This window comes from Bombina bombina, chromosome 10 (genome assembly GCF_027579735.1).
Source record: "Bombina bombina isolate aBomBom1 chromosome 10, aBomBom1.pri, whole genome shotgun sequence".
Classification (NCBI taxonomy): Eukaryota; Metazoa; Chordata; class Amphibia; order Anura; family Bombinatoridae; genus Bombina; species Bombina bombina.
Genome location: NC_069508.1, coordinates 28327678 through 28342887, shown reverse-complemented (window position 1 = coordinate 28342887; position 15210 = coordinate 28327678). Strand labels below are relative to the sequence as shown.

The 15210-nt window shown below is 36.5% G+C and overlaps 1 pseudogene; it reads right to left on the bottom strand.

Annotated features, from left to right (window-relative positions):
* Positions 1–15210, bottom strand: part of LOC128641114 (calcium-activated chloride channel regulator 1-like) — a 67529-nt pseudogene that overhangs the window by 41710 nt on the left and 10609 nt on the right.

Genomic DNA, 15210 nt, shown 5'->3' with positions numbered 1-15210 from the left:
TTTTAAGCTAATGTTATGTGAAAAGCTCAATACGTCAATTCGTTTGTGGGTGTGACTGAATTCAGTGTTGGCTACTTAGTCTCACTAAGAACACTCCCAAAACTATCTTTGAGAAAGCGCCAACCGGTGTGAAACGCGTCAGATGACTTCACCGCTATCCTTGTCTTTCAGATATCTGTGAGTGATTGTGTCTATATACTCAATTTCTGTTTGGACTTTTTAATGTGTATTCAATACATTTTCAACAAATATTTTACTAAGGTGCTCTATGCATAGTGTCTTAACTCAGCCTTCAATAACTGATACAGGGTGTTGCTTAATCAATACTGACTTTTAAGCTGTGTGGGAGTTCTTTTTTCCTTTGTTACATTTATCTACAGCGGACAGTCCAAGCGGTTTTCTTCACGTTGAGTGCTGGATCCCCGGATGTGCAGCCCGCCTCTTGTGCTGTATGGACGACGGCGTCTAGGCTCCCCAGTACCTTTGATATAGCCATATTTTACCTTGAATGCTTGTGTTTTTGTCTATAACTATATATGTATTTATTTCTATACATATGTATTTATATGTGTGTATATGTATTTACATATCTGTAAATACAGATATACACATGTATAGAAATACATACATATATCTCACCAATGCAATCCTGCAGTCATGATTGCGCAAGCTGGTGGCTGTTATTTTTTTGTTCAAAATGAGGCTCCATTAAGTCTATGGGGAATACGATCCTGGGTTCGCAACTTCGCAAAGTTTTTTTTTCTGCATGAGGATGCGACCCCAAGAGCGCAAAACTTTTACTTGCGACCTGCGATGGTAAAAAAATTGATCACATATAAATTTCTGGTGGGAACACAATTTTGTACTCCATTCATAATCTAGTTGTTAAAGTGGGGTTTAAAGTGTCTATTACTAAATCTCTAAAGTGTTATTTTCTCCATAATGCCTTTATTTTAAGTATATTACAAGAGCTCAGGTTTAACGGACACTCAAGTTAAAATTAAACTTTCATGAGTCAGAGCAGTAATTTTAAATAAATTTCCAATTAACCTCCATTAACAAATTGTACAGTCTTTTTATATTTACACTTTGAGTCACCAGCTCCTACTGAGCATGTGCAAAAATTCACAGAACATACATATATGCATTTGTGATTGGCTGATGGCTGTCACATGATACAGGGGGAGTGGAAATGAACATAAATTTGTCAGCAAAAAAATCTACTACTCATTTGAAGTTCAGACTAAGTGCTATTGCATTGTCTTTTTATAAGACTCCAGGGTAGGAGGCTGTTTATATTAACCCCTAAATTACCTTGTCTAAGAGATATCTATCCTATCATCTTAGGACTAGATTTATTAAAGCCCTATGGCTGCAAGTTCTCACAAGAACTTGCTCGCCGTCATTTATCAAGCAGCGGTCACCAGACCGCCGCTTCCCTAGCCTCTTCGCCACCTCTAATGTGGCGAAATTCAATCTCCTCGGTCTAGTCAGACCGAGGAGATTGACAGCTCCTGCCCGCGCGTGATTGGCTGTGTGCGGGCAGGGGGCGGGATTGCACGTGAGCGCAAAATTGCGCTCGTGTGCAATGCCGAATACCTGCAGGTAATTTTGCCCCGCCACAGGCGAGCTGAGGCATACAGGGGCACGTATACACGCCCCTGTAAGCCTCAGCTTTAATAAATCTAGCCCTTAATTTAACCTAGACTCTCACCCACCCCTATATCATGAGTAAGGTCTAGCTATCCTGGTCATTTGATGAACTTCTGCATGTATTTATTTAGTTGTACTGTAGGTTTATGAATGCCAGTCTAGGTTAACTTTATTTAGGTATTTTAACTTAAAGGTACATGAAACCCCAAATTTTTCTTTCATGAGTCAGATAGAGAATACAATTTTAAACAACTTTCTAATTTACTTCTATTATCTAATTTGTTTCATTCTCTTGGTATCATTTCTTGAAGGAGCAGCAATGCACTACTAGTTTCTAACTGAACACATGGGTGAGCCAATCACATTCAATATATCTATGCAGCCACCAATCAACAGCTAGAACCTAGGTTCTCTGCTGCTCATGAACTTGCCTAGATAAACCTTTCAGCAAATGTTAACAAGAGAAGGAAACAAATTAGATAATAGAAGTAAATTGGAAAGTTGTTTAAAATTGTATTCTCTATCTGAATCATGAAAGAAAATGTTTGGGTTTCATGTCCCTTTAACATAAAGGGGATATGTCAGGGTCCTTTGAAACCCAAAAATATGTACAGTATAATTAGGAAACAAACACCCACAAAATATTAATCATACTACTAGTCATACGCTAGACGGGTCAGAAATGCATATATCACAAACATAGACCTAAAATTGTTAAATACAGTAGAATTGTATAATAAGTAAAAGCATAATAATGAAAAGACAATGCAATTACAATTACTTTGAATATCAAACGAGCAGTAGATTTTTTTCTGTGACAATATTAATAATTAATTAATTTTCACTGCCCCTGTATCATGTGACAGCGCCACTCACAGACCCATATGAATATGTACTGGGAACTCTTGCACATGCTCACTTCGCTACAGAAACTAGTGAGGCAAATGGGAAGTGTTAGGTGGGAGAGTAATCTCTACACTACAGCTAAAAAATAACCTTACAAGCTACCTAATTATCTCCTTCACTGTCTGGAATATTAGAAGTGTGATGCAGAGCAGCAATTAGCGGCCTTCTAATTACCAAAAAGCAAAGGCAAAGCCATGCATGTCTGTAAATAATTTCAGTGAGAAACCCAAAGTTTGTGAAAAAGTTTACAATGTTTTCAATATGATTACATTTGACAACCAAAATGGGGCTAGATCAATACCTTGGTTTGTCTACTAAAAAAAAAAGATAGTTTTGATAGGTAAATAAAAAAGCAATACTTATTGCTGTTTAAGTAGAAATTCTCTAAAATGTGTTGTCCTAAAGCGGATAAGTGTGTTACATGTAACCACTGGGGTAAGATTTCTGTGTGTGCTACTGACAGTCAAGGGAGAATTAAATCACTACTATATGTGTTACTGGCAGTCAAAGAAGAAACAATAATTATTGTATGTTACTGGCTGCCAATGGGGATATAATCACCACTCAGTTGTGAAAAAATCTATATAGTGACGTCAAGGGAAGAGGCTATGAGTAACCCCACATATCACCGCTACCAAATCACCTAAAGATGTCCAGTATGTTTGTGAGGGACAGCTGGTAATCCTAGTGCACCAGAAAGTGTGCACATTAAAAAAATGTCCACAGTTTCATAGTGGAAATAATAAAATAAAAATGTATTGCATGCTGTGTCTGAATCATGAAATACTTTAGGAAAACATGCTGAGACTGATCAGCTAACAACTCTCAGCAGTAATGCATTAAGTGTATATAGAGAGGATTCTTCACTTACTTTCTGTCTTAAAGGGCCATTATAGTAGAAAACTGACATGCGCTAATTTGTTAAAACATATCATTTTAAAGATCAGATTCCCTGTACCACTATGTATTTAACCCCCATATAATAGAAGTACCACTTGGCACCCATAGAGCACTGCTGAGCAGAAACTGACGTTCATCCAATCAGCAGCGCTAGTTACACAGTAGTGCCACGTGACTAGCACTGCTGATTGGATCAAGGGCAGTTTCTTCTTGAGACCAGCAGTGCTTTGCGGGTCCTGAACAGTACTTTTACTGTGTGTTTAACTCCATTGTGGGGTTTAAATATATAGAGGTGCAGGGTTGTTAGCTTTAAAATGGTTTGCTCTTCTAATTCAGAACATATAGTCTTTTAACTATTATGGCCCTTTAAACTTGAACTCCTTTTATTGTAATACAGTAAAAGCTTTGTCATAACACATGGGTGAGCCAATCACATTCAATATATCTATGCAGCCACCAATCAACAGCTAGAACCTAGGTTCTCTGCTGCTCATGAACTTGCCTAGATAAACCTTTCAGCAAATGTTAACAAGAGAAGGAAACAAATTAGATAATAGAAGTAAATTGGAAAGTTGTTTAAAATTGTATTCTCTATCTGAATCATGAAAGAAAATGTTTGGGTTTCATGTCCCTTTAACATAAAGGGGATATGTCAGGGTCCTTTGAAACCCAAAAATATGTACAGTATAATTAGGAAACAAACACCCACAAAATATTAATCATACTACTAGTCATACGCTAGACGGGTCAGAAATGCATATATCACAAACATAGACCTAAAATTGTTAAATACAGTAGAATTGTATAATAAGTAAAAGCATAATAATGAAAAGACAATGCAATTACAATTACTTTGAATATCAAACGAGCAGTAGATTTTTTTCTGTGACAATATTAATAATTAATTAATTTTCACTGCCCCTGTATCATGTGACAGCGCCACTCACAGACCCATATGAATATGTACTGGGAACTCTTGCACATGCTCACTTCGCTACAGAAACTAGTGAGGCAAATGGGAAGTGTTAGGTGGGAGAGTAATCTCTACACTACAGCTAAAAAATAACCTTACAAGCTACCTAATTATCTCCTTCACTGTCTGGAATATTAGAAGTGTGATGCAGAGCAGCAATTAGCGGCCTTCTAATTACCAAAAAGCAAAGGCAAAGCCATGCATGTCTGTAAATAATTTCAGTGAGAAACCCAAAGTTTGTGAAAAAGTTTACAATGTTTTCAATATGATTACATTTGACAACCAAAATGGGGCTAGATCAATACCTTGGTTTGTCTACTAAAAAAAAAGATAGTTTTGATAGGTAAATAAAAAAGCAATACTTATTGCTGTTTAAGTAGAAATTCTCTAAAATGTGTTGTCCTAAAGCGGATAAGTGTGTTACATGTAACCACTGGGGTAAGATTTCTGTGTGTGCTACTGACAGTCAAGGGAGAATTAAATCACTACTATATGTGTTACTGGCAGTCAAAGAAGAAACAATAATTATTGTATGTTACTGGCTGCCAATGGGGATATAATCACCACTCAGTTGTGAAAAAATCTATATAGTGACGTCAAGGGAAGAGGCTATGAGTAACCCCACATATCACCGCTACCAAATCACCTAAAGATGTCCAGTATGTTTGTGAGGGACAGCTGGTAATCCTAGTGCACCAGAAAGTGTGCACATTAAAAAAATGTCCACAGTTTCATAGTGGAAATAATAAAATAAAAATGTATTGCATGCTGTGTCTGAATCATGAAATACTTTAGGAAAACATGCTGAGACTGATCAGCTAACAACTCTCAGCAGTAATGCATTAAGTGTATATAGAGAGGATTCTTCACTTACTTTCTGTCTTAAAGGGCCATTATAGTAGAAAACTGACATGCGCTAATTTGTTAAAACATATCATTTTAAAGATCAGATTCCCTGTACCACTATGTATTTAACCCCCATATAATAGAAGTACCACTTGGCACCCATAGAGCACTGCTGAGCAGAAACTGACGTTCATCCAATCAGCAGCGCTAGTTACACAGTAGTGCCACGTGACTAGCACTGCTGATTGGATCAAGGGCAGTTTCTTCTTGAGACCAGCAGTGCTTTGCGGGTCCTGAACAGTACTTTTACTGTGTGTTTAACTCCATTGTGGGGTTTAAATATATAGAGGTGCAGGGTTGTTAGCTTTAAAATGGTTTGCTCTTCTAATTCAGAACATATAGTCTTTTAACTATTATGGCCCTTTAAACTTGAACTCCTTTTATTGTAATACAGTAAAAGCTTTGTCATAACATGATGGTAGACAGACAGTACACACTTTCTTATTAAATGTAACAATACTCACATGTGTCATGTCCTGAGAAAACATAATGGATTCTTTGGTCATCTGGTTCTTATCAGGGTAAAACTCGCAGCCTTCTTTATAAAGTCCAGTAGCAGTGTCAATTTCACAATTGATCAATTTCCCTTGGTAACGCTGCTGGTTTTTACCTTTAATATTAAGTGAACACCTGGCACAGAAAAAATGATATATTTTTAAAATGTAATTGAGATATGTGTCATGGCACACAACTAATTTTTCCTTTACAGATATGTAAACCTCAATATCTCAGCTCAGAAAGGTCCTGGCTCCTTGGAACAAAACTGATCTCTAGATCAGGGCTTGACAAATCTAAGAGCTAGTGAGCCACTGGCTCCTAGAATTTTCCACCTGGCTCCTAACTTTAATGGTAATTCTCCATATTTTTGGTTATTCTCCATTTATTAATATACAAATACCACTGTCTCCAAAATATTCTTATTAGCTCCTGAATTTTTAACTGATTTGTTGTCCCCTGCACTAGATCACATTTCTGGAGCTCTCTGTTTGAGCTTTTGACTCTGAGAAGCACCTGTAGTATCAGGTGTAGGAAGGGGAGTAATAGCGGTCTATTGTTTGGTATAGGCTATACGAGTCAAAAAGCTGTTTGAGCTTTTGACTCTGAGAAGCACCTGTAGTATCAGGTGTAGGAAGGGGAGTAATAGCGGTCTATTGTTTGGTATAGGCTATACGTTATACATCTACACCTGTTTACAAAAAATATCCCATTGACTTCCTAAGATCACTTAAAGTATAGTTCGAGAGAACTCCAAACCAGATGTGGACCTAAAAGGTTGGGAAACCTAATTATTACATTATACTAATTTTGTGGACATTTGGACTCCAACTAAACCAGAAGTGCCAACACCTGGTGTAAGTACTTGAATACACCATTCTTTTTAAACTCCTTACCGCCTGTAACAGGACCTTCCTTTGTCTCTTTTGTCTCTAGACATCACTTTATCTGGGTTTATTGGGACTCTGGACCTAACATCATTTTGCTTAGCTCTATCAAGAGTTGTTATTTATTATGTGCCATAAATGAAATATTAATTGTATATTGTGATTTATAAGTACTGCTTTTTATTTCTTTAATTCCGGAATTTTACGTATTAAATTGAGCTTATTTGCTTTAACTCATTTTAGTTAATTGTGCCTTTTAGCATATGTATATGAGCCTTTGAATTAAACTATTGGTACTACACTTTATAGCTTATAGGGATATATACTGATTAGCAGGTTTCTCATAGGTGGATTTAAGCACCTTCTATCTGTAAACCAGTGCTCCATTTTTGGTCCGCTGTAGTGGATCATGTCTGCCACACATCGATAAATGCCGACAGCCTACGCTGTCGGCATTTATCATTGCACCAGCATTTCTTGCGCCACGCCGCTCTAGCTGTTGCTAGGGACGCAGCGCCTGATGTCTGCTCGTTGCCTAGGGCCTATGGGGGAGTCGGCTCCTCTCTGTGTGCGGCGGTGACGTCATCGCTGCACGCTTCCTCCTTCAGAAGCCGGTCTGGATCTCCTGTGGTGAGAATCCTGCACCTATGTAAGTAACTTCAGTCCTACCTATCACTGCCCAAGTATAGGTGTTACTTACTTTTCTCCTGGGTATTATTGATTCGTATGCTGGATTGTTATTTTGTTGCTGACCCCTGCTTGTCCGACCACTCTGCCTGTTTACCCCTTAACTGCTGGATTGATACTGCTGCTGAACTCTGCTTGTCCGACCACTCTGCCTGTTAATCCTTTAACTGCTGGATTGATACTGCTGCTGAACTCTGCTTGTCCGACCACTCTGCCTATTTAACCCTTAACTACTGGATTGATATTGTTGCTTAACTCTGTCAGTCTGACCACTCTACCTGTTAACCCCTATCTGCCCTGGATTGCCTTACTGTTGCCAAACAATGCCTGCCTGACGATCCTAGTGGTTTACACCTGGACTGCCTTACTGTTGCCGAACCCTGCCTGACCATCCTAGTGGTTTACCCCTGGGCTGCCTTACTGTTGCCAAACCTTGCCTGCCTGACCACCCTAGTGGGTTGTCTCTGGTTTCCTGCCTGTTGCCGCCAAGCACTTTCCTTCCTGTAGTGAGTGCAATTTATCTCATCTTGCAAACCTACTCTGCTCTGGGAAATTCCCTATCATTCCGGATCGACACCGGGATAACAAGACTACTGGCTGAGTTCGGTCTGATAGAGGGGTATCCCACGAGCATTACAGTGGACAAGTTATGGAGCAGTGGTCTTTAGACCGCTTCTTCATAACTTCTGTTTCAAGTGAGCCTGAAGGCTCGCCTGAAACAAGGGGCATCAAGCTCCATATGAATATGATTATTTCCTTTACTTGATTAATTTTGAAAAATTATTTTCAATAAAGTCTTTGAAAGCCAAAAAAATCCTTATAGGGTTGGTAGTTTTGTAATATAGTCCTATTATTATTATTATTATCGGTTATTTGTAGAGCGCCAACAGATTCCGCAGCGCTACCTACATCATTAGACCCTACAACCACTTTGATGAGAAGCTGATTAATTCATTTAAATGGCATACTGGTTCACAAAGAATATACAATCAGGTACAAGGAGGAGATATGTGTCCAATAACCTTCAGTAAAGTTAAACACATCCGTTAACTTAGTTCTTTCTTAGTCAATGCTATATTTGAAGAGATATTAAAATAACATTTAGTTATTCAGATAGGGTTCCATTTATCAAGCTATGATAGCAGCATCAGAGCCCCAGTATTTCAGGCTGCTACTTAACCTGTCTGTGACACTTTAGGTGGTGGATTGTAATCATCCCGATCAAATCAGGATGATTGACAGCCCCCTCCCTCTTGAGCGCCATTGTTCGTGTGAAAGCAGATTGTGCCATTTTATATATGGCCAGCCGAGGCAGGATGGACAAGGTTCATGACAGCGAACCATAAATCGAGCCCATAGAGTTTGCATTTACAAAAATAAGTCCAATTATATTATTATGCTGATGTTCATGTGTGTTGTGAGCATTATATGGCAGCAATTTGTTTGCAAAAATGTTAGCAATAGTGTTATACATATAGTGCTCTAGACACGTGCCCACTCATGAGCCTACCTCAGTATGCTCTCAAAGAGAGGCTCTGAGTTTCAACAAAGTTTTACAAAAAAAAACTTCAGAGCTCTGTTTAACTGTTATGCAAGACTAAAAGGTTTCACAAAACACATCAAATATATATCAGTATAACAGTACAGTAACACGCATAATAACATAATAATAATGAATTATGTTTTTAAAAAATGCATTAAAAAGTTATAAGGGCTCAAAGATATGAGGTCTACAGTGTTAAAAAATTATTTGTATTTACATATTTATGTGTTATACTGTTTAGGTATTGTACAATCATATTTCACATTCCAATGTTCTTCACTTGCAAGATAATGTCCTTTTTATTATAAATACATATGTTTCTGTATATACCTATACCTGTATATCTATTCCTATAGATATATAGGTATAGATTTGTATTTTACATGAACAGTATCAGATATATATAGAAATTTATATTTAATAATAAAAAGTACATTATTTCTATGTGAAGAACATAGAAATGTATATGTGTTTTGTGCATTGTGTTTCGCAATTTAGATCTTATGCTGTCAGGTTAGCACACATGAAAACTTAGTAATCTCCAGACGCGTTATTAAAATATAAGTATTTAAAAAAAAAAAAATAATTATTAAAAAACATGCTATATAAAAGGTAGATATATTCTATTGACTATTTAGAATATTTGACAGTATGTTTCATAATTTTTGATAATTTTATCAAATTATAATCGGCAGGAGTATGGGTGTTATTTTTTTTTCCAGTTTTCGTGCTCCATTGAAGTCTACGGGAGAATATGTTAACGTAGTCGCGATATTCTAAGCCCAACTTTTTGTGTGTGCGCTGGGTTTTTGGCTTGTGCGCCAACATTTTACTTTCAAAACGTAATACGTGCACAACCGGGCGCAGTCAAAAAGCCTTTGTTTAGCAAAGATAACGCATGAGCGAAAGCAATAAATTTATCTCCCCTCGTAATCTAGCCCTTAATGTGTTAAAGTGATGAAAGTTAAAGGGACACTGAACCCAAATTTTTTCTTTTGTGATTTAGATAGAGCATGCAATTTTAAGCAATTTTCTAATTTACTCCTATTATCATTTTTTCTTCGTTATCTAGCTATCTTTATTTGAAAAAGAAGGCATCTAAGCAATTTTTTGGTTTAGTACCCTACACAGCACTTGTTTATTGGTGGGTGAATTTATCTACCAATCAGCAAGAACAACCCAGTTTTTCACCAAAAATGGGCCGGCATTAAAACTTACATTCTTGCTTTTCAAATAAAGATACCAAGAGAATGAAGAAAATGTGATACTAGGAGTAAAAAAGAAAGTTGCTTAAAATTGCATGCTCTATCTGAATCACGAAAGAAAAAAATTGGTTTCAGTGTCCCTTTAAATCACATGTGCAAGTAATCTAGTATAATATTTACACAACATTTGACTAAAATATTCATTTTGTTAGTGCTGTATTACTATATATTGAACTGTAAATTACAATGATTAAATAGTAAGAGTCTTACCTTGTTGCTTCTATGTTATTTTTTGAGGTGTAATAAGGAACTTCTTTATTTGACTCATCAAACACCCCCCATCTATAATGAGCCCATTCATGGACAAATACTTTCCCTACAATAAAAACAACAAACATTAACAAGATTCTTGACAGGAAGAAGATGTTCATATGAAATCTTGGAGATGTATTGTGCTTTAGTCCAAACATGGTCATTATTATACACATTACTGTGTGCATGTTGGTGTCTGTGGTTGCAGGTTAGTGCGTGCATGTTGGTGTCTGTGGTTGCAGGTTAGTGCGTGCATGTTGGTGTCTGTGGTTGCAGGTTAGTGTTTGCATGTTGGTGTCTGTGGTTGCAGGTTACTGTGTGCATGTTGGTGTCTGTGGTTGCAGGTTAGTGTTTGCATGTTGGTGTCTGTGGTTGCAGGTTACTGCGTGCATGTTGGTATCTGTGGTTGCAGGTTAGTGTTTGCATGTTGGTGTCTGTGGTTGCAGGTTAGTGTTTGCATGTTGGTGTCTGTGGTTGCAGGTTAGTGTGTGCATGCTGGTATCTGTGGTTGCAGGTTAGTGTTTGCATGTTGGTGTCTGTGGTTGCAGGTTAGTGTTTGCATGTTGGTGTCTGTGGTTACAGGTTAGTGTGTGTATGTTGGTGTCTGTGGTTGCAGGTTAGGGTTTGCATGTTGGTGTCTGTGGTTGCAGGATAGTGCGTGCATGTTGGTGTCTGCATATGCATTTCTTTAGCTACTTGTGATACAGGCTTTTTTGTGTTAATTAATGACTTAACAAATCTAAATCTTAGAGAAACCAATTACAATTAAAGTATTAATTATTGCTATAAGCCCTACTTGATGTTTTATTCAGCTGTAAAAAAAATTGAGCAGAAGGGAAAAGTGATACTTAGGAAAATTAATTATGTTTTTTTGTTTTTTTTAATGTGTCAAGATGGGTCAAAAATTGGACTGTGACTAATATCTCATTAAGTCTAGAGCTGACCCTGATTAAAGGGACATAAAAATGAGTTCACCGGAGTTCAATCAGTAAATCACATGCATATGACCCAAGGGGGCCTAAATGTGTGTTAATTATTCAAAGAAATATTTTTTCAAAAAAAAGTATTAAACATGGACATGTCTAGCATTTATATGAAAGAGATGCAATTTCTTTTTTTTTTTTTACCTCGTGGACCAAATGGTTTGCTCACTCGGTCATCTTTCATATAATCAGTTGTAAAATGAATGTATCTTCCTTGTTCTCCACATCCTCCATATTGCAAGGTATACGGTTCTTGTGACGGAAACTTCCAGAATGGATTTGCAATAATGACATCTGCCTAAAGCAGTTATCAAACACCATCAGCATGACAAGTAAATAATAACAAGCTTAAACATGTGCCTATATCTTTAATAATAGTGAGAAAATAATCTGCACTGACATTTCTATATACAAGTATATTATACTTATAGATTTTATACTATATATGGTAAAAGTTAGCTCTCATTTAAAACCCAAAATATGAGAAAGAGACATAAAAATTAAGTTTACACGGTTCAGATCAAATTTACTTCATTCTCTTGGTATCCTTTGTTGAACAACATACATAGGTAGGCTCAGGATCAGCAATGCACTACAGGGAACTAGCTTTAAATTGGTGGTCACATTCATATGCCTCTTGTCACTGGCTCACTAGATGTGTTCACCTAGCTGCCAGTAATGCATTTCTGTTCTGGGCTTGATTTAACCATGGCCCCTATTTATCAAGGGCTGGCGAACCTGATCCGACACTGCGGATCAGGTCTGCCAGACCTTGCTGAATACGGCGAGCAATACATACGTATAAAATGCTCTGAAACATTAGAGCATTTTCCTTTTGCACTGTTATGTCCCTTTAAGTCATACAAAAAAAATTCACTGTGTCATATCATATATATATATATATTTATAAAATAAAATGGTTATAATTAGGATTTTGAAATTATGGACACAAAGCTTTATTACTGTAAAAGTTTTCGCCCTGCCCTCTGTTTATATTAATTGTTGGTGCTTTTGCACACTTTGTTATAAAAACGATATCTTGATATATCCGCCACCTGAAACGTTTTGATTACAGGTCCTATCCTATATAATATTAGTGCTAATCTCACAGAGTGTAACTCTAATCTCTATTGGCTCGAGTCCTCCCTATTGCTTAAACTATCATACCGGCGAGATACATCGCCCCACGACAGCAATATCTGTTTGGGTTAGATTTAATCCATCATAGGGGGAGCGTTTACATGATATGGTCGTGTTGTTGCAATAATAGCTATAGTCGAAATATAATGGTAGACTTATACATATGAATCAAGGCATGTGAAAGTAATAATCTGTGACATAAGGAAACTTGCAGGGGATTTACCCCATTTTGATAACTGATAGTACTAAAGTATACCAATCACTTTCAGAACTTTGTTATCCAACACTTTATTACTTATATTGGGTTGATAGCTATCAGAATAATATTTAACTAGTACTTTACGAGTTTATGCTGAATTGAGTGTACAAGTCCTATATAGTACTTGACTAAGGAAGTCCACGGTTGGGATTAACCCTTTATATATAATTGAATAATATCGTTAAGGGCACACTCACTTACATTGACAAGCCTTTCTATTGACAAGCATCTTTCCTGAACCACAACCTCTCCATACTTAATTTAGAAGTATTTAGATTAGATATAGTTCCAATTTATCGATATATGGATGCATAATCCTTCTGGATAATCAATCCAGATATTAACATTATAGTCTTGTCTTACCACTCTAAAATACGGAATGACATATGATGCATATGAGTTCCTCCGTTTAATGAGATATCACTTATATTATTACCCACTTTTCTTTCTAAGTTTCCAATATTGTGTAAAACCCCAGCACATTACAGAGGGGTGTGACAGATCGGCTATAACGGCCTTATATATATATAGTATATTGAACGGGATAATCGCCCTATTACCCCTGCATTTATGCTGTGAGTTTACAAGACACCTACACTTCACTATTGTAGTGAGTTCTTTTTGACTCAATCTCCAGAGGGCAGGTGTGTGTTTTTGTATGTTTTTTAATATGTCTCTAATTTTATTAATTTACTAATAAAAAATTAATTTTATCTAACAACCTTCCTCTTTCTTTTTCCTATACATATGTGGAATCAGTAAACATCAAACATATACTGAGTTTGAGTGTGCCGAATAGTACCTCTTTTCTTTCTATCTTTGTAAATTAGTAATAGGATAGCAGGACACTGTTATATTCTACACAGTCATTGGCTGCTCACTCTAGTGACCTATTTAAAACTGTCCCTAATTGGCCACAGCAGAGAAAGTAACCTAAATTACAACATGGCAGCTCCCAGTGTTTTATAGACACTAAGGGGCCTATCTATCAAGCTCCGTATAGAGCTTGAGGGCCCGTGTTTCTGGAAACACCAGTTATGAAGCAGCGATCTAAAGACAGGATGAGGCAGACAGGAATCGCCGGAATTTAACCCGATCGAGTACGATCAGGTTGATTGACACCCCCCTGCTGGTGGCTGATTGGCCGCGAGTCTGCAGGGGGCGGCGTTGCACCAGCAGCTCACAAGAGCTGCTGGTGCAATGCTGAATACGGCGAGCGTATTGCTCTCCGCATTCAGCGATGTCTGTCGGACCTGATCCGCACTGTCAGATCAGGTCCGACAGACATGTCATAAATAGGCCTCTAAAACTTTACACTAATTTTGTTAATATTCAAACAGCTAATGAAACTTTAAAAAATACATCTACGTGTTATTCTCAGAATAATCATTTCTTTGAATGCATCTTTCTATCTAGAATGTATTAAGTGTTTAATGTCTATTTAAACAATTCTCAAATTTAATTCTATTCTCAAATTTATTTTGCTTTCTTTAAAACTTTTTTTTTTTTTTTTAATAATGGATACCTAGGTAGACTCGGGAGCTGCTGACTGGTTTATGCGTTTATATGCCTCTTCTCATTGGCTTTCAGCTAGCGCCCAGTAGTGCATTGCTGCTTCTTCCACAAAGGATACCAAGAGAAGGAAGCAAATTAGATAATAGAAATAAATTGTTTAAAACTGTATTCTCAATCTAAATCATGAAAGAAAAAAATTGAGTTCATGTCACGTTAACTATTTTTATTAAAACATATTCACTATTTAAAATACAAATATAAATAATAATAATAATATTATTATTAATAATAACTAGTATTTATATAGCGCCTTTCTCCCAGTGGGACTCAAAGCGCTTTTTCAGCGCTCGCTCTCGGAATTAACCAAATCGGCAGCTGAATAGTAATAGTTGTTATTATCACTTTATTGCCAATACCAACAGTGAAATGCAAATATTATACTTCACATGCTGTAAATATTACTATCTTGCAAATTAATTTAAAGATATCAAAACATTACTATATTTCTTATAATTGTCTCAATTTCAGTTTTCCATAGCATGAGATAAAAATATCAAATCTCATTGAATACTTTATATATTCTCTGTATGCACAAACTATTGCAAAAATATTCTCTAAATTCTTGCTAAACATTAACAAAAATGATTATGACTTATGGTTAAAAAAAAACCCAACACAACTAGTGCACACGTGAATCAAAATTATTATTTATTTTTTTAAATGGAAATAAAATCAAAATATGTAATATTAAAAATAAATATAAGAATTATAAAACAAATATTCTTTTTTAAATGCAGTTAAAACCTTTTGCCATTATACCTGTCTCAAGTTTTAATCAAAAATATT